The 21,980-nt window shown below is 28.4% G+C and overlaps 1 protein-coding gene across 5 annotated transcripts in view; it reads right to left on the bottom strand.

The window, feature by feature from the left end:
* Positions 1 to 21,980, bottom strand: part of LOC111675672 (205 kDa microtubule-associated protein) — a 53,191-nt gene that overhangs the window by 27,612 nt on the left and 3,599 nt on the right. The gene's annotated exons all lie outside the window — the stretch shown is intronic.

Here is a 21,980-nt window from a genome sequence, read left to right on the forward strand (position 1 = left end):
TCGAACATAGTCCGAAAAAGTCGAAAAATCTTGGAAATAGTCGAAAAAAGTCAAAATAGTTAAAAAGTCGAAAATAATTGAAAAAAAAATACGAAAAAAATCGAAAAAAGATAAAAATAGTCAAACAGTCAAAAATAGTTGAAAATTGAAAAAAGTATGAAAAAGTCGGAAAAAGTCGAAAATCGTCGACAAGTCTGAAATAGTCGAAAAGTCGGAAAAAAGGTCAAAAATAGTCAAAAAAACTAAAATAGTCAAAAAGTCGGAAAGTCGAAATAAATCGAAAAGTCGACTTTTACCTAAATTCAAAAAGTCAAAATTCAAACAGTCAAAAATAGTTGAAAATTGAAAAAAGTATGAAAAAGTCGAAAATCATCGACAAGTCTGAAATAGTCGAAAAGTCGGAAAAAGGTCAAAAATAGTCAAAAAACTAAAAAAGTCGAAAAATCGAAATAAATCGAAAAGTCGACTTTTACCTAAATTCAAAAAGTCGAAAAATGGTAACTTACGTTAGTTAGTAAAAAGTTATCGATATTGTGTCACCAGTATCATCTATATTGTGTCATCTGTAGTTATTTCGGCAGACTAGCAACTAGAAATTCTACACATTTTGTTTTGAAAAAAGTTTTGAAAATTATGTCCATTTGGTTTGAAAAGTTTCTTTAAACTTTAATAAATTACATAAACACATTATAAATGGCACGGATATAAGATCTCAGCAACCAAAATTTCTAGTTGGCAATTCTGCAATTAAAATTTGGAACTGTCGGTTGTCATCTGCAATTTAATTTTAGCATCTGACAACTTAACTGAGTTTGGGTTGCTAAATATAGTCGAACCATAAAGCTATATAACTCTGGCGTATCTTTCTTAAATCGTTAATTTAACTGTAAAAAGCCTCCAAAGTTTTAACATATGATACCCAGTATCAACTGCCGTGCCTACATTATTTCATTTTATTACCATTAATTAAATTTTATTCTATTTCATTATTGTTATTTCCACTATCAATTAAAACGACGTTTGTTGGCAAAAGAACGAAATTCAATTCTAGACAAAAGTGAAAGATTAATTCTATGAATTACAACTTTAAATTTGAAAACCATATTGTAATCTTTCAATTTCCTTAAGGCTATATGGAGGAAAAAAACACATTTAAATTATAGATAAATTGATTGAAATTATTTTCCAATTGAATTAATTCCAACAAAAATACTCTCGGTACTATCTAAGATATGTAGATGTGCATGATGATGAGACTGCTGCTGCTGTTGTAAGTGGAGCAGCCACAGACATGAAAAAAAAACGTTACAAACAACCAACAACGCTTTACTGGTTACAACCAACCCAAGCAGTCAGTGAGACAGCCAGCCAGCCAACAACCAGCTGTTTGTTCTTGAGTTTAAATGGGTTTCATTCTTTCTTTCTTGATTTTCTGGAGTGTACCTTCTAAAGTATCTAAAACGTCGTTCGATGACTGAAAACTTTTCAATTTTTCGCAAGTTATAAAGATTACATGAGATTATATTTGTAGTACGAGTATTTAACGAGAAGCAGAAGAAAGAAGGAAGAAAACTGAAAGAGAATTATGGGATACTATATAATATCTACATACAACTATTTTTCTTTATTGTATTCATTCTTTTTTTTTTTCTTGTGTGTTAAACATAATTCAAAAGAAAGCCAGTCAAGCTGACTGACTGACGGGCAGGCTGTAAAACAGCCAGGCAGGCTTTTAGTCTAAAAACTGGGTAGATCGGGGTAGACCGGCAAACGAACAGACAAGACAAAACAAGGCGTAGTACATGTTCGTAACTTGAACATTTGAAAAAGTTGCTTGTTATTGTTGCTCTGCTTGTTGGTCGCTCTACCTGCCAAAAACCTAAAAATATATAATATGAAAACTAAAATAAAGCTTCCATGGCATAGTTGTAGTTGTAAATATGGAGCTCATTCAGCTCTTCTGTGTTGTGTTGGTGCACAAAGTAAAATTCAAGTGAAGCCATTAAAAAACAAGTTTCATTTGTCGCAATACTTTTAGTTTTTTCCCAAAAAATATAATGAAAAAAAATTAAAATAAAAATAAAACATATATATCATGAAAAAAGCCAAAGTATACAATAAAAAATAAATAAAAAACTTAAATAAATATACACACACTCACAATTAACGAAGCAGGAAAGTACTCGTAAGTGAATGTGTGGGTTAACTGGATTTATGTCACTTCATCTACAATTTTTGCAAAAAAATAAAAAAATAAAAAAAGAGTATAATAAAAAACCGAATATTCAAGATAAAGTGAATATTTTCACTTCACCATAGAGTTCATAATATTCTTCTAGTTTAATCATTTAATTTGAAAATTATACAGTGTGCTAATGAATAATACAGACAATAAGAAGTTTTATAGAAATTAGAAATAGGATCTGTAAAATTTCCGGAACAAATTTCCTATATTGTTTGTCAAAGAAGCATTTGCCTTATGCAATTTTCGTTGTGATATAGACTTATTACAACTCGAAATCTTTTGTTTCTTAATAAAAATTTATTTCTTCTTCCCTTACGAAAACTCTCTTGAGAATAATTTCAAATGACAACTAAAAAAAAACTTTTCTAACGAAAACTTTTCCTAGTTTTTCTTAGATTTCTCTTGCTATAGACACTGTGAAAACAACTCTCCCACGGGAAACTCTCTCTTTAGAAATTTTACCAAAAATCTCTTCAGACAGTTTTTTTAAAGAAAACAAACTCTTTTCTAAAGGAAAAATCTGTTGTTTCCAAAAAATATATTTAAAGAAACCCTTTACGAGGTTTTACTGAAGAAAATTCTCTTCGGAGAGACTTTTAGAAAAAAAAGTCGCTCAAAACAATTTTTTTAAAAGAAAATTTTCTTAATATATGCTTTTCTAACTCTTAGGAGAGAAAACTTATTGCAAAGTGATTTTTTTAAAGAAAATTTACTATAGAGAAAGAAATGATTATCTAAAAAAGAATGAAACGTCTCACAAAGAAAGCTTTCTCTAGACAAATTTTCTAAAGAAAACTCTCGGAGAGAAAACTTACTGCGAAGGTACTTTTGTAGGAAAAAACTACAATAGAAAAAAGAAATATCTCTTTAAAGAAAAATGAAATGTCTCTAAAAGAAAGTTTTCTCTACGCAACTTTAACCTAGTCAAACTATAGATATCGATAGATCTATGAGGACTTACAAATATGAGTTATCTACTCTGAAATCTCCGATTCCCTAGAACGGAACAATGAGATAAAAGGTTTGACAATCCTCACCTTATTTTAATCATTGCCGTCATTTAAATAAGATTATTAAGCGGTTTTAGAAATCATGGAGCCTTTTGGTCCGATCTGTGGCAGAGAAAGCACTTAACCCTCTATTTTACTTTCTAAACCTAACTATGCTGCAGAAGTCGTGATTTAGGTGATTAATCATGACATAAAGCTCGAACAAGCAAATTCATTTGTCAAACGGAAATGATCCCAAACCATGACTTCAAATACTTAGAAGTCATGATTTGAGATAATTTCGAAAAGTTTGGTTTTTTGGTCAAAATGTTCGTTTTTTCTTAAGCACACATTTACACATAATACCCCAGCAAATTGATCTATCTCCTCTACCACAGCTAAACGATCACAAAATTTCGATACAACTAAATACTAAAAATATCTGTAAACCATTAAAACTGAAAAAAACTAAAGCTCGCACACATTACATCAAAATTACATGTACAAAAGATTTTTGTAACATTTTATATGCACATATGTTTTTTTATTAAACTTTTATCTTGTTTTCTTTACGGTCTTGTCTTATTTATTTGCAGCTAATAATTTACAATAATAAGTAACAAGAAGAAAAAGAAAGAAGAGTAAGATTAAAGATTATTTATTTAAAATGAAAAATTATTTTAAATGTCAATTTTATCAGTGCATCTTTGCTTTTACTTTCATCATCAACATCATTCATCCATCCTTTTAGCCAAGACAACAACAAACAACAACATCGAACGAAAACAGTCAACGAGCCAGTTAGTCAGACAGCCACGCAATGCGGTAGCAAATGGCCTAGACCATCGACTTTTTTGTTTTGTTTTTTAAAACGCAAAAAAAGTTGAGTGAAAAAAATTATCTTTTTAAAATGTTTCTTCAATGTATCTTCACTTTATAGGCATTAAAAAATGCGTGTGTGTACGAGTTTAGCAATGCGCGAAAATCTATATTTAAATGCGTTTTTTTTTGCGAAAATTTTTAAAGTTCAACAGTGCAACAATAACAACAATGTTATTATAGAAATAAAATAAAATTTATAGAAGGCAAACCATGCTAAATAAAATCACAGAAGGATTTTCTTTGAAAGAATTTAATCGTATATGGGGTGGAATTAATTCAATTAATTTTTAGATATTTCATTAATTTTATTATTAATTATAAAAAAAAATTGTTAAAATTCTTACCAATAGAAGAAAATTTGTTAAGACACATACCTGGAAAAGAATAGAGAAAAAATATTTAAATTAGTAAAAAAAAAACTTTTAAATATTTAAATTAAATTTTTGTCATAATTATTTCTGTGCACATTTGACAAAAACACTTATTTGGAAAAAATGGATTAAACTAAAAAAAAACACTTTTAAAATAGCAAAAAAATGCTAAATTTCGAAAAGGGTTCATTTGATCGAACCCTGAGTAGACAGAAAGATCAACCTTTAGGAGATTGGTGATATTTTACTATGTCTAGATTAGAGATTTTGTCAAAAGTTCACGTCCAATCGAAATGAATTAATTGATAGAAAAATTTTCTGAAATACGACTTATATCGGGGCTGCAAGAAAATGTGGACCGTTTCTTATAAAATTTACATAATAAGGCCTATTCTGAACAATAAATTCCCTGAGAGATTATTCTCTTTCTTATAACAAAATATGCAAAAGAGAAAAAATCTCCCAGGGAATTACTGTTTCTGAATTTCGTCGTAACATTACACTTTTTAAAAAAACTATAAACCTTTAAGTCATTTTCGTAAGGGGTCTTGGTATGAGGGTCAAGAGTTGCCGGATTATTAAAAAATCCTTCAAGGTTCTTCAAGACAAGTATATAACTTGGATTAGTAGTTTATGTTGATACGACGATGTTATATTTAATCAATATTTTAATCAAATCAATTTTAATAAATTCAGTTTTTCAGTTATTGTTAATACAGATTGGCTGTAATTGAATGTTCTTTCCTGTGGAAAGAACTTTCGTTTGATACAACTGTTGCTGAGTTAACAATCTCTGGCCGATTGAGAACCGGTTTGTCCCCGAACCAAGAACGTGTATTTGCTGTATTTATTGTCGAATAGTTTTACGTCAGGTTAACTACCTCTAGCTCCCTTCACTTTAAGCCTATTACATTCGCCAGAACAGTCTACCACGCGCCCCTGAATTCTTCAGTAAAGAATTTGTGTACATGACTGAGCCAGTCCATGTACTAGCAGTTAATCTCTTGCCGCAGTTCCCCAGTTGCGGAATGACAAGAAGAATGGGCCTAAACCCAATGCACAAAGAAAAACCAATCACTGCTCTATCGTCCCTAGGACAATAGAAGGTCATATAACAAATTGAATTATCTTCAAAAATGCCAGAAGTAAAAGGTTTACATAGATGGACGGACATAGCCAAATCGATTAAGAAAGTGATTTTTAGCCGATTGGAGCGCTACCCACAAAAAGGGTCTTACAATGAGATATATAAGAGGCAGAAGAAATCAAAGAATCGAATATAAATCAACGACTATGGAATCGTCTTTTTTTTTTTTTTTTTTGATTACTGTAGTTAGTTAAACAAGTTGGAATCAAGATATAATCTTTAGCTATATCGTGTTTAATGCAAAGTCTTTGCCTTAAGACTTTTCCTTGGAAAAAGCGCAATTTAAATCAACTCGTAAATTAAAAGAAAAAATCTAACTTAAAACCTTAATACATTTAAAATGCTGAAATTAAAAATAAATATTGCATGTAAGTGCGTTGTCACCGCTACTGCTGACAAATGTTTCTCGTTCATTCTGTTTTATATAGACTAAAACAAACATCTTTTTAAAAGTCAACATGACAAAATAAATATTAAACAAAATTATATACATATATAATTTTATTATTACATACGATTTTTTTTCTCTCATTTTAGTTTAATTTATTATTTTTGTTGTTTAGTCATCAAGTGCCAAGTTCAATATCTTTTCTTTGGCTTAAAATGTAATGCATTTATATTCATTTATAGTTAAAAAAAAAATACACCAACTCTTTAAAGCTGAAAATGTTTTTTGTTAAAGTCATATAAACCACACCACACATGTGTCACCGGCTTATAACGCAACATGACATGCTGCACCCCAAAAAATAAAATGGTAAAAAAGGCAAGTACATACATACATGTACATACTTATTTGAAAAGGAGACATACAAAATATATATAAGCAAAATAACCTTAACGCTGCTGACAGACAACACAAGAAACAGCCCTAACACACAAAATTGTACCATGCTTTCGTTTTAAACACATTAAATAAAACATTTGAATGTTTTAAATATCAAATGCTATTTTATTTGGTCGTTGCACTATAGACTAATATTGCACACGAGTGTTAAATAAAGAGAAAAAAATGGGAAAATACATCCCACCATTGTGCCACCGTCAATGATTTAAATTCATTACTGGCAACTACCACCACACTCCATTCCTCTAACATACCACACGCCAAAGTTGACAAACAACGGATGACTCCTAAGCAGCATGTAGTGCTAAGAAGACTTTCCTATTTTAACAGTCAAACAGAGTACAAACAGTCAGCCATCCCACCAACCAACCAGCCTGCCTACCTTTGGTTGCATATTATCCATATAGTAGTATCTTTATAGTCTTTGCAAGTTCCATACAGCTCTGCTATATCATACAACAACTACACAACTCTATTGTGACATTTTAAATTCATCTTTCTCTGCCTCCTGCCGAGTAAATTGCGCATAATTATAACAGAAGAAAAAACATACACTAAACTGTAATGAGGAGGCCCTCGGTACCGTGGCATGAGTATGAAACAGCTCAAAAATTAAATGTACATAGTCATCTTAAACTAATATATTTAACCAAAAAAAAAAAAACATTTAATATTTATTTAATATTTTGCTTATTGCGGCCAACGCGTTTTGCCTTTCTGGCAAAATTTGGAAATATTAAAATAGTTTTGGAAAATTTTAATTTTATCAAATTATTACATAAATTAATTAACTTATTTCAGTTTGAATTTAACACACTGCAGGAAAAAAAGGCTAACCAACTAGGAAGTTAAATGATTAGTTTAACGAAATACTAAACTAATTTAAATGATTTATAAATGTTGTTTTGCCAAATAATTTTAATTTTAATAAACATTTTTATAATTTAATAAATTTATTTAGTTTATCATGTGCACACTGCTGCAAATAACCAAATAAACAAGGAAGTTAAATCATATTTTTCCCAAAATGTTGTTAAAATAAAAACAAATGCAGTATTTTTTGCGCAACATTTAATTATTTTAACCCTTTAACGACCATAGGCAAATATACTTGCCATAAAATTTTTAGTATATATGTTTATATATATACATCTGTTTAAGTGACAATTAGGGAGAATCTGTCAACCGATCTTGACAACTTTTTTTTTTCGAAACGATACATAAGACTTAGAAGTTATCTAGGAGAAGAATTTCCTTATCGTAACTATTATGAGGCCATAGATATCGACAATCTAATAAAAAAATTAAATTGACTAAACCAAAAAGGTTTGGTCGTCAAAGTGTTAATGGATTTAATAACGAGAATTTATACAAAGTTTAGAACTTGGTAAATTTTTCCATTTATTACACTAGTATTACTTTTACACTAACGCCAGCAAAATCTTTACTTACCCGGTAAATAGGCAAGTAATATTGAAGAAAAGTGTAAGTAGTTACTTTTTGTGTGAATAGCTACTTATTTTTGTTCAACGATGGCCAAAAAATAACTAGTTACAAATCTGCTTAGCCGACTTTTCCGGATTTAAATTGGTTTTACAGTTATTATTTATGTTTGCTAGTCTGTTCTCTTACTCAAATGCCCCATTAAAAAGTAATTTTATCATTCTATCTGGAAATCTGAGGAAACCACACCAGAAAGAACTTCCAAAATCGACTACGGTTAGAAACATACGCTATAGATTAAATTGATTAAAAATTCTATTCAAAGAAAATAATTTATGTTATTGATAACGACAATTCATTACCAAGTAACATATGTAATAAGTACACAAGTACCTACAATACTCATTACCAATATTTGAAAATATTTTACTGGGAACGTTTAACTAGATTTTACATTTCACCTAGAAATAGTGATCAGAATATTTGAAAGCTTTTTCTTGAGTCAAGTGATAACATTTTTAAATGTTTTTAACTTGATAATCATTTCTTTAAGGGCCTCGACAGGAATCTGTTGAAACATGTATGGCTTTAATTTGTTAATCATAATATTAGCTTCCAGGTCTTTACTCTTACTCAATGTGTAAAATGGATTGAGTTGAATGTGGCGCTAACAAAGATAAACATATTATCCGACATTGCGCGACGAGAGCCGAGTTAATTACATACGCACATTTGGAATAATGCAATGGTGACTAAGACCTCTCTTCGAGAGTAGGACAAAAACCCATCTCAGAAAAAATAAGTCGTCTTTTTAGAGGACACACAAATTTACAAGCACAAGTAAATAAAATCCATTGTCGAAGTACGTAGTGATAGTTGTCGGCAAACTGAGAACATTTTAAATTTGTTCGAAATTAAAGCAATGTTAAAGTGACAACGTTATGTTGTCAAACAGTATGTTACTTTTTGAAATGATAACGATGCGTTGTCGAAATCATAACGATGCATTGAAATAAACAAATGACAACAATGCGTTGTCAAAATTTTAACGGTGGTTGTTTAATTATAACGGGTTATTGTTTAAATTATATACACATCCGTTGTCTAAATGTTAACAAACGTGATAGGCTCACTTTTAACAACGGTTTGTATAAATTTCAGTACTTTTCTACGGGTTCTACCGTTTGTGTAGTGATAATCTGGAAAATAAATCGAAATATCGTATCGTGTTATCCTTAGGACAACAGTTTGGAAAATTTTAAAGAACTAAGCACATTTTAAAGAACTTAACATTAAAACCTAACTCAACATTTTTGATCATAAACATATGAATCATATTTATTAATTTAAGAAAAATTCCTAAATTTATCAAAGTTCAAAATTTTACCAAATTGAATTTAACCAAATTTGGCAAAATAATAACAAATTAAAAACTCAACAGAGCTGTGTGTTTAAAGCCAATATGCAAATAGAAGTTAATATTAAATTAATTAACATTTTTATCACCTTTTTATATTAAATATTAAGATTAAAATAGAAACCTATATTTTAAAGAAAAACCATATAAAAAATGTAGTCAGTAGAAAAGATATTCTGTATATAAAAGTAAAAGGTTACGAAAAAGTTGTGTTATATGGAAAAAACTATTTCAGAATTTAGGAAATAAAAGATAGGAATTTTCCTTCGAGAATAATGAAAATTTAAAGGGAACAAATTTTTCACATCTATGAGCGATGATTATATTATAATACAAAGGGTTTAAGTAAATAATATTTCATATTATGCAGGAAATTTTCGTAAATGTTACGAAAAAAGTAATTACAATTTATTTAAAAAGTAATATTATTTTTCAAAGTTAGATATAAAGATGTGTAACTTAAATTTTACTTCCTGGTAGATAAAATTTGATTTATTTAGTTCAAGTATAAAAAAAGAGATTGCAACTTTTGTTTCTAAACGACTTAAATGTTGAGACCATATTTGGCAAAAAAAAAACAATTTAAATTTACGAAAAAAATAACTCCAAATGTGAGTAAATTCACTTGCAGTTTAAGTTTTAAGCATAAAATTTGTTAAAAATAAACAAATTTCGAAAGTAATAATGTGAAACTTCGAATAACAGTTCGAATTTCAATAACCTGTATGCAAACTACATGCATACGTATGACTAACTATAATTTATATTCAAATTGCAAAAAAAAATAAAACAAAAATTTGGAATAAATTTAATATATTCATTCATTAATATTGTTTATTTATAAAAAAACATGTGTGCAAAAAACAGCTATCTATACACTACAAAAGCAAGCAAAAACTTAATTAACAAATACAAACTGAAATAAATTGCGTATGACTCATAATGTCTCATTTTCAAAGTTTTGACAAATAACCTCCTCACACAACTAATCTTATACGTATATTTTATATTTGTGCGAATAAAACAGTTTTTTTTGTCTATCTATTGTTTTATTTTATTTTTTTTTTTTGTGTATTACAAAAACAATTTATTCATTCATCTAACTGACTGACTTAATGTCTGTCTAACCAAATCTATCTATCTATCAAAAACTTGACAAACAAAAATATGGCAACAACAAACAAATAACAACAAACGATCGAGTGAACTAAAAGCTGTTGTTTTAATTACATACTTGACTAAATTCAGTGCATGTCATTAATATTTTATCGCAATCATTTGATATGCCTGAATATATTGTTTTAACTGCAAAACCTAACTAAAACAATGCATTACACAAAAAAAAAACGAATACTCAATACTCTACAGTTCGGGGTGTTAGACCCGAACTAATGATTAATGACCCCTTACTACAGAAGTAGTTATGTAACTAGTTCTTTTAACACATTCATTTGTTTTAAGTCAAATGATCTTTTGCGGACTTAAATATAATTTTCATAGATGAACTATGTGTTTACTCTTTAGATTACTTAGGGACACTAAAGTGGCGTAAACTTTTTTTGGCATTACTAAGAGAGAAAGTTTACTACTATGTCGTACAAAGAGAGAGAGAGAGCATTTAAGTTAAAAATTAAATTCAAATATATAAAACATAACTCGTGTGAACGAAGTAAAAAGACTCATATATAAAAAACAACTCGCGTTAACAAAGTAAAAGGACTTAAATATAATTTACATAGATGAACTATGTATTTACTCTATAGATTACTTAGGGACACTAAAATGGTGTAAACTTTTTTTGGCATTACTAAGAGAGAAAGTTTACTACTATGTCGTACAAAGAGAGCGAGCATTTAAGTTAAAAAAAAACTCGAATATATAAAACACAACTCGTGTGAACAAAGTAAATTTTTGGAAAAACCAACATTCACTCCTTCTAAAACTGCAGGATGAAAGTCTATACTACATGCATTGTAGAAGAAGCATGAATGCATTGTTGTATATTTTTGAATGTTTTAATTAAATATACACTATTCAAAATAACAAACATTCTTATATAGAGACTTCAGAAAACATCATATAATAACAACATCTAATAATAAATATATATAACTATATTTAGAGAGTATGAACGTATATGAATAAACTTACATGTATATAGATTATTTACATGATAACAAAAGAGAACTAATACATATATTCAAACGTCATAATAATTTATAAAATTCTAATATGACTATAGTGTGAAGTGTATTAATTATAATAATTAGAAATATTTGCAATAACTATAATAATTAAAAAAAAAAGTCTCATACAACATGACAAAACTATTAATGTTTTAATTTAATCTTTATTTGGAAACTATATAAGCAATTATTTGGATTATAGCTTTCGCAACTAATTGGGTGCTACATGTGTCAATATGCTTAGTGTTTGTTACAACAAATTACAAAAGTTCTATGGAAAATTTTAAAAAATATTTTTAAAGGACGTTTTAATCAAAATGTTAGATTTCAATAAAAATTTTTCGACGAAATTTAAGTGGAAAAAGATGTTGTTGCAATAAAAAGAGTTATTGAAAAGTTTTTTATCGAAATCATTTTAATGTAAGTAAATTTAAATTAAAAAAATCATTTTGACAAGTTTTTTTCGAAGATTTTTTTTATAAATCTTTTCAACATGTTTTGCTAATAATTTCAATAGAAGATTTTCGGCCAATTCTGGAAATGATCTTAATATTTAAAAGATCATCATATTTTTATCGATATAATAGTTATTGACAAATTCTTATCCAAATAATTTTAATGGAATACGATTTCTAAAAGAAATCTCTTATACAAGTTTTAATAATGATTTCAATAGAAGGTTTTCGAAGATTTTTTTTTGTGGATATGAACTTGAATAGTATAGTTTTTAACAAATTTTTTTATAAAAACAATTTGATTGAAAACAAAAAATTTTGAGTTTTAATTCTTCGACGAAATTTTTGTGGAGATTTTTGTTATGTTTAAATAAAAAATAAATTTTTTAGAAGAAGTCTTTTCGACAAGTTTTGGTAATGATTAAAAAAAATATTTTAGACGATTTCTTCAATCTTATTTTTATCGACATAATAGTTATTGACAAGCTTTTTATCAAAATAATTTTACTGGAAAACCATTTTACAATAGAAATCTTTTCGACAAGTTTTTCTAACGATTTAAATAGAAAATTTTCGACGATTTCCTTTTGTGAGTTTTTAAGATCAATAGAATAGTTTGTGACGAGTTTTTATAGAAATAATTTGAATGAAAACTGATTTCGTTGACAAGTTTTTATCGAAATAAATGATTTTCCAACAGAAATCTTTTCGACAAGTTTTTTCGACGATTTTAATGGAAATAGATTTTTTTAATAGGAATCTTTTTGACAAGTTTTGCTAATGAAGGTTTTTGTCATGGATTTTTGTGGAAATGATTATAGATGATCAATACGTTATATTTTAATTTAAACAGTATATTTGGACGAAATTTCCAAAAAATTTTCTACAAGACCATAAAAACTAGTCTATTGACAAGTCTAGTGGATTAATAGAATATCTTGGTTATAAACTAGTCAATTTTTGGACAAGTATATGGTTTACAAGTTTGTCAGTGGACTAGTCTATTAACTTGTCTATGGACTATAAGATAGTCTATGGACTATGGGATAGTCTATGGACTAATTTATTGATGATTCTATGGACAAGTCTGTGGTATACTCTAGTCTTTTTATCTGTTTACTGATGAGTCTATGGACTAGTCTATTTGCGAGTTTATAGGCAAGTCTACGAATTAGTCTATATTATTTGTCTGTGGTTATTTAATCTTAATAATGTTCTATTGACTAGTCTGTAGTATAGATTACGGACTAGTCTCTTGTCTAGTCTATTGACTGTTATATGAGCAAGTATAATGGTGAATCTATGGATAAAACAACGAAATAGTCTATGATCTGTTTAGAGATGAGTCTTGATCTATTGGTAAGCCTATGGTGAATCTATAATGATTGGCTAGTCTATTGGCGATCCTATGGACAAGTCCACGAATTGGTCTTTAAACAAGTTTACCAAATTGTCTATTGACTGGTCTATGGTTATTTAGTTTTATAGTCTATGAACTTGTCTCTTGTCTAGTACAATGGTGAATCTATAGATACGTCTAAGGATTAACTAGTCTATAGATTAGTCTTAACTAGTCTATAGATTAATCTATTAACTCGTCTATTGACTTATTAATAACATAACAATAATTTTTCTAATTTTAATAATAATGGCTAGTGGTGTTGAAAAATAGAAAACCCACATAATAAACATAATTTTTATATACTCTAAATTCTAAAAGTCGTCACATAATGAATCTGGCGCCCATTCAAGTCAAACTCTCTTTGTATTTCGTCTAGACTCGACTTGTCTTTACTTTTGCACATTTTATTTAGTCACTTTTTTTTCGAATTCTTGCAAACACATGGCGTTTCTCACCTACTCTCGTTTGAAATACACATTTATTTGTTTTATTTTATTTATAACTATTTATATGTAGTTTAATGCCATTTTTTTGTGCAATCGATCTAAATGATTGTGTATAGACGAAGATTTATTTATTAAGTAGTGTCAAGAATTCCATTTAAATTGTTGGTTTACGAGTGAGTAATATTATTTAAACATTTAAAAAATATTATAGAGAAAAAAATAAATTAACGCCAACCTACAAAATAATCTATACCGGCAAATATCGTTAAATTTTAATTTAATTTTAATTTTAAGTGTTTGTTTGTTATTAAAGAAAAAAAGTAGGTATTATTTTGTAAACAAACAAGTAGGAAAGTATAGTCGGGCATGGCCGACCATATGATACCCTACACCATGAGTATATTTTTACAATTTTTACTTTTATAAAATTTTTATTTCTTGTAAAGAAACTTTTATGTTGAATATTACCATAATTCCAAAATATTTAAGCCATTTATTGATAAAAAACTAAAATTTCTAAATGAGGCTTTATATAGGTCAAATATGGGCCGATCCTCGGTAAATTTGGGAAAAGGATATATTTCTAAATAACAGTTAGTTTTGTTGAGTTTCATTGCGATACAAATGGTTACAAGTCAATTTTAGACGTTTAAGTCATTTTTTGAAGGGGGGTTTGTATGGGGGCTAGGGTCAAATATAGGCCGATCCTTACGAAAATCTGCAGTATCATTTATACTTATATAAAACATATTTGTGCCAATTTTTAGAGAGATAGCAGAATATTTGACGTAATTATAGCATAAAAATTCATTCAAATCGGGAGGTACGGTTGTATGGGGGCTAGGTGAAATAATGGACCGATTTCAACCATTTTCAATAGGCTTCGTCCTTATGCCAAAAAACATGCTTGGTCCAAATTTCATCAAATTATCTTGAAAATTGCGGCCTGTACCTTGCGCACAAGGTTTACATGGACAGCCAGCCAGCCGGACAGACGGACGGACATGTCTTAATCGACTCAAAAAATGATTCTGAATCGATCGGTATACTTTAAGGTGGGTATTGGACCAATATTTTTGTATGTTACAAACATCAGCACAAACGTATAATACCCTCCCCACTATAGTGGTGTAGGGTATAAAAATTAGGTTAAATTTCAATTTTTTGTTTTCAATAAGTACTTTTAGCTTGAATTAATTATTTATTGAAAAGAAGGACACAAAGGCGTTAAGTGTTTTAAGTAGGTTTGTTGTAAAAAATGTGTGTAATTAAAAAATTTTCTTAAAAATATGAAATACTCAAAACTTGACCATAGAACTAAAGGTCGTCTGTTTTAAAAATATTTATTTAAAATATATGTACAACATTTAAATATTGTTTTGTTTATTTATATATTTTGTCTGATTAATCATAATAGTTCACATCTAAAATGACCTTTTCGTACAAAGTTTACTTATGCACTTATATTTTGCATGATTTTTAAATAACTTATCACGTTTCTGAATCACAGCTCACTTAACAAATCGTTAGTTTATTTTTTATTTTAAAAAAAATCACAATTATTTAATTTTTACTAATTTGACTAATCTCTTTAATCTTACTAATTATGCCATTTAAAAAACAATCTAATCTTAATTTGTTTTTAGATTATTTTTTTTTTTTTTTAATTTTTATTTCTATTTATAAAAAAAAATTTTTTCCTGCCACTCAAAAAAACTGTAAAATGAATAGCAAAAAAATGTACACAAATCAAAACACTTGTACTTTCTGACAAAACATTTAAATTAAAGTGCAATTGAAGCTATTTATGACTTAAATCTAAAGGGGTTTTCATTAAGGGAATTTTAACGGGATATATTTTATGGGAATTCTTAAAATGTTCGTATTTTTTCTAAAATTAGAATTTTTTTAATTTTTATTTTTAAAAAATTAATTCATTTTAAAAAAATTTTCAAAATTTTTAATTATTTTCAATTTTTTTAATTTTACAGACAATTTTCGGTATTTTTTTTTTAATTTTTGATAAATTTTAAAGTTTTAGAAAAATTTCGTCAAATTAAATATTTTTAGAAAAACTAAAATCGTAAGAAAAAGAAGAAGCAATTCCATTTCGTTTCAGTGCTTTATGAACGTGTGTATTCTGCGTTACGATCGTACCTACGTTTTTGTAAGTTGTTGTTTATGTGGAGGAGAGTCGAATCGAAATGCAGAATACCAAAGTTGCCAAACGGAGAAAATTTCGATTCAAATTAGTGAAAATTTAATAAAAAAATATATTTGTAGAAAAATGCCGACATTTTTTTGGTAAAATATTTGAAAATTTCATATGTTTTCATTGAACATTTATGATAAATTTTTCTTAAGAAAAAAAGTGTTTTCACGGTTTTAGTTTAACTTAGGCCAAGGGAAGGCTCCAAATGATAAAAACAACACCATTATAGAAAATCGTCAAAAGATGAAGTGATGAAGTTACCAAACTAGCTAAACTACATAATACTAAGAAAAGACTTAATGGAGAGGAAGTTGGAAAATATGCTTCAGTAGATCATAGTTATTCAATCCCACTCGACACTCTAAAGAAAAAAAGCGGGCTCTCTCACAAGATCTGATGCAAAGAGGATCACGTTTCCCGAGCATTTGAAAACTGAGTGTAAACTTAAGTAGAAAAAGAGCTCCCCATCTCCTAATACACAGTCGGAGACAATCCATACTTCACTTAAAGCAATCTCAAGTCAGAATACTCAGAGTAAGAGCAACAACGCCAAGTCAGATATTCTGAAGACGAATACGTCGGCAAAATCAACCTCGAAGGTTGGCATCTTAAAAGAAATCCCGAAAATCGAGCAAGCAGAAGCTATGCTGTTCATAATTATGGCAATCCGACAGCAAAATTCGAATAGACCAACAAAGTATAGTAGAAGATCCAGTCAACAATTAGATAGTGGACCACGCAATTGCTTCAAAAGGCAAACAAAAGGCGTGAGTTGCGAGTTCAGCATGGCCGTATTGCTAATGAGGTTGAAATCTCACCAATGTATTAGCACCCTAAAGAGATTTGTGAAATCCTTCTTCCCTAGGACCAAAAGCAAGCGAACTTTCAGGCAGTTAACTGGCTAATAAACATATACTGGAAGTTCTTAAAGGTTAAAATGCTGAGCTGTTCGTGTAAAAATGGAATCTTTTTCATTCCCATTCGTTACTTTACAAAACATTTTAAATTATTTTCTTTTTGTAAAACATTTTTGAATAGAGTTTTTTGGAAATTTTTGCAAAATTTTCTTTAAATTTTTTTTCTGGAAATTTAGGAAACATTTCATTTTTACACTTTTGAATTTTTAAAAAATTTTTCAAAAGTGTTTAAATTTTATTTATTAAAAAATTTCTTTAAAAAAAATCAAAAAAAAATTTTTAAAAAATTTCAAAAAAATTTTAATTTTATAAAATTTAATAATTATTAAAAATTTGTTGACAGATTTTTAAAAAAATTTACAAAAATCCTATTTAATATTGTTCAAAAATAGTGACATTTGTGAAAAGTGTTCGTTAAATTTTTAAAATGTTTGTAAAAGACTTTTTGGAATTCCCTGGATTTGAAATAAAAATAAAAATTTACTATTTAGAACCCCTAATAAAACTGCAAAATGAGGAAGAAATGTTTGGCATATACAATAAAAAAATATAACAACAATGCAACAGTAGCAGCAACAACAATAAAAGTATAAATTGTACAAAAAATATAAAACACAGATAAAACCTTAAATAATAGTTTTGCTGAGTTATCATAAATATGATGATAATATTTTTTTTATAAACATAAACATTTTATTATAAAAGAAGATAGAAAGAAGTGCCTTTTAAGAGGAGTATGTATGCAAATATATTGATGCAACAACACTAGCTACAGCAGCAGCAACATTAAAGTGAAAATACCACAATAACGAAACAAAATGTTGCTCTTTTGTTGCAGGAAGTTTGATAGTGATGACCCAATTTAATGAACCCCATAAAATGTTTGTATGTGTGTGTAAGAGTTTTTAAGTGTGATTTTGTTTGTATGCGGCAATTATTTTATATGTTTTTTTTTTGTTTTTGTATTTAAAACATGACTTTGCAGCATTTACATATACATATGTTGCACATACATAAAGTACTATGTATGATATATAATAATGCAGATCTATTGATGTAAGAGCTAGACATAATAAGTACCTGCAAACAGAGCATTAATGGAATGTATTCATTATTTGCAACAAATATTCCTTTTTATGCTCTCCACAAAAATCGAAAGCGATCTTGGATAGTACGAAACTACATTCCAAATTACCAAAATGAACCTTTACTCTGCCTTCATACGACTGGTGAGCAGATCATCATACGATGATCTGCTCACCAGTCCTGACTTTGACCCTTAAAACTAAATAGTGAGGTCATAGTTTTATTGTTAACTATCTAATGCGCCTCGAATGCATATTTATAAAAATCATAAATCTAAAGAAAAACTGTCACGCATATTGACACAAACTTATCTTATAAATTTGTTAGAAGAAATACATTATTTTACATTAAACGCGTGCTGACCAATTAATTAAATATATAAAATAAAAAGCATTTCAAAACAGCCCTTAAAATAACATTAAACACTTGCCACTTTCATCCCTAAAACAAGGACATAATATTCATACATTGCCCTAAAAATTTCTAACAAATATTTTATTTAAAAGCAGAAAAACACTTTAAAAACCAAATGACACTTTAAATGGCATAGAATTTTTGTTTAAAATATATTTCTTAATCAATGGATTTACAAACTAAGTGTAAGTATTGTAAAAATATCCTAATATTGCAGCTGTTCAAGGGCGTGGTTGTTAACAGAAAAAAAAACTCCCTACTTGCATGAATGAAATTGAAACTTTTCTTTGTTTTCCTTTATAGAATATACATTTAACATACCTGCAACCATAATCATTGGTATTATATGTTCTTAGAAGTAAAATAAAGAAAGAAAACAGAAAATATGAAAAAAGCAAACCATGCTATTTATTGCTGCTGTTGTTATTGTCTACACCTAGTTTAGAGGATAAAGGATATTAATGAGTTGTTAGTTACTAACTTTTGTTTTGTTTTTGTTGTTCTTTTTACCCTGTTCAACACAACAGGATGATGATGACGTTATGCGTATTATTTTGTATAAACCAAAACTTATGTATTATTTGCATTTTACACACTCATTCTGTTTATTTGTTTGTATGATTGTCTGTTTTATTTTATATCATTTTCTCCTTTATTATCATTTTACATGACTGCCTGACTGCCAGGTTTGAATGTCTGTTTGTTGTTCTTGTTTTTTTTATCAACCTACAAGGAGAAATCGTTAAATCGTCATTTCTTATACCTACATGCGCATGTGGGCGCATTAATGAGCCGCCAGTCAGCCAACCAACCAACAACAACAGCAGCAGCAGCAGCAGCAACCCGCCAGCAACAGACACGATTGCAACGACAATCGACAACTTCAACGACAACAACAACAAGAAATGATGGCAATGTAGATGATGTCTATGGGAAAGCAGTAACTTTACATATCATATATATATATAAAGACTATAGAAGATGGGTTGGAAAATGTTGATGCAATTTTACATTTTTGTAAAATTCAAAACCCACCAGAGGCCTTAAAAACTATAAAATTTAAAAACTTATCAACATCTTTTCCTTAAAGTTAATTTATAAACCATTTACAAAACTCTTCAAATTGTAATCGAATTTTCGTAATTTATTTCATTTCAGAAGAATATAATTAAGGATCCTTTCTATGTAGAGTTTTCAATTTTCACCAACATATGTATTTGGTTCTGGTAAATCCAATGATTTTCCTGCAAGATATTCTTCTTAGTTGGTTTTGAAAACAAATAAAAATAATAAAATTATGAAAAATATTTGAAGAAAATATAAAATTTATCGAATATTTTCCAAAAATAGAAAAATTGTGATAAATTTTCTAAAAATTAAAAAAAATTAAATTTTCTTAAAATAGAAAAAAGTTTTTTTAACAAAAAAATTTTTAAAATATAATCAAAAACTTTCTAAAAATAGAAAAATTATCAAAAATTTTTTAAATATAAAAAATTATCTAAAATTTTTAGAAAATATAGAAAATTTCTTAAAAAAATTTTCTTAAAACAATAAATTTATCACAAAATTTCTAAACTTTCTATATATAGAAAATTATCTGAAATTTTCTAAAGATATAGAAAATGTTGGATGTTTCTCCCAAACATGTCAGGAAGGATCTTCGTATATGCGGCAGCTTTGAACGACATTCACCGAGACGCCACAAATACCACCGCCCATAGCTAAACAGAAAACAAGAGTCGTTCTAGCACAACTAAAATCGATATGAAGCAAGAAGTACAATGCCTAATTGTAATATATAGACCGTAGCGTCCAACCAACGTGCTCAGGGTCCTCATGACATCCACCACATATTCAACTGCTCAACCTCCGGGGCCATGTTACCTTGGTGAAGTCTCTACCTTGGCGTTATTGCAATCCCGGGAAATAAAGAGGTGGCCAATACCTCTAGTCTGGCCGGCACTAAAAAATTGGTTACAGTCTACTTCTTGGCTTAGTCCTTGCACAGATTGAAAAGAGGTCAGACCAGAGCACCGCATAATCTGGTACTAAGGGTGGCCCGCAGGACTATGTCCTAACCAGTTGGGTACCGCGGGTCTCAGGTATTCATGTAAAGCACTCTACATTGATTCAACTTCTCAGCCAACGTTACTTCACTCCGTCCAATGGATTTATGGATGAATCCAGTTTAAGTAATTTTTATGCCTAGATAGGCCCCCCCAACTAAATTATTTTATAGTTTTAGCTGTTACAACAACTACGACATACTACGATACAACCGTACAACACCAATTGGGAATTGAACAATTAGTTTATCTTAATTTCCAAAAAAATATATTTCATCGTAAATATAAATTTTACAATTTCACAACCCTGTTACGTAGGATATCTCTGTCTCACATTGTCATAGCCGGGTGTAATAATCATGTACTAATACATGGATCATATATGTATACACATAAACTTGCATGAAAATACAAGATACAAAAAAAGAGGGGTTGGTTGGTTGTTGATGACTGCCTGCCTGCCGGTTTGCCGGCATTTAAACAAGTTTATACTTTTGCTTTTTCTTTATTTATTTCATTTCATTTTGTTTTTAGAAAAAACGTATGATCTCTCATACAATTCTTTGTAGCTGTTAATATTCATCCTCATCATCATCATCATCATCGTCTAAATATATTTATCAGCAACATGATTATTAAGTTTTATCATATGTTATAGTTTAATACCCAATTTATTGAGAAAGGGGATGTTTGACTCAAAGTTCTTTTTCCATTTAAAATAATTTAATGAAAAATGTGTTTTTGTTTTTTTTTGTTGTTGTTATTGCAAAGCAATTCCCTATTTTATAGTATTATTGTTATATAGTATATTTCTTTTTGTGGGGATATATTGGGGAGGTAAATTGAACATTGTTTTGGAATTATTTATTACTCATGTATTCATGTAAAAATAAGTTGAATTTATTTTATTTATTTTGTTTCTTTTTTGATAATAAATCTGACCTTGAATGTTAATGATCATGGCGAATGGCATTAAATAAATAAATTTTATGCCATTTTTCAAAATATATATATTATTTTTTTGTTATTACCTTCAATTATACGCCATGCCAACACAACCAGGTCTTAACTTTGTTATCTATTCATTTGCTAATTTTCTTATTATAATTGATTATTACTCAAAAAGTTAATAACAATTAATCGAGTAATAAAAATGTTGACTTAAAGTTTATATTTATTTAGTAGATTTTTAGGAAGAAGAATTTTGTTAATTTTTTATTAAAACTCAAACTTTGCAAAATTAAAAGTGTAGTAATAAAAAAATCTTAATAAAACTGTAACTTTATGTTTGCATGTTTGACTGTGTGCTTTTTTAAGAAGAACACACTGTACTTAGTGGTAATTAAAGCCATTTGCATATTTAAAAACTAGTTCAGGCGGAAAATACCAATTTTTACAAGAATAAAAAAGTGTTATTATATATTTAAATATAATGCATTAAAAATATTACTG

Source organism: Lucilia cuprina, chromosome 4 (genome assembly GCF_022045245.1).
Source record: "Lucilia cuprina isolate Lc7/37 chromosome 4, ASM2204524v1, whole genome shotgun sequence".
Taxonomy (NCBI): Eukaryota; Metazoa; Arthropoda; class Insecta; order Diptera; family Calliphoridae; genus Lucilia; species Lucilia cuprina.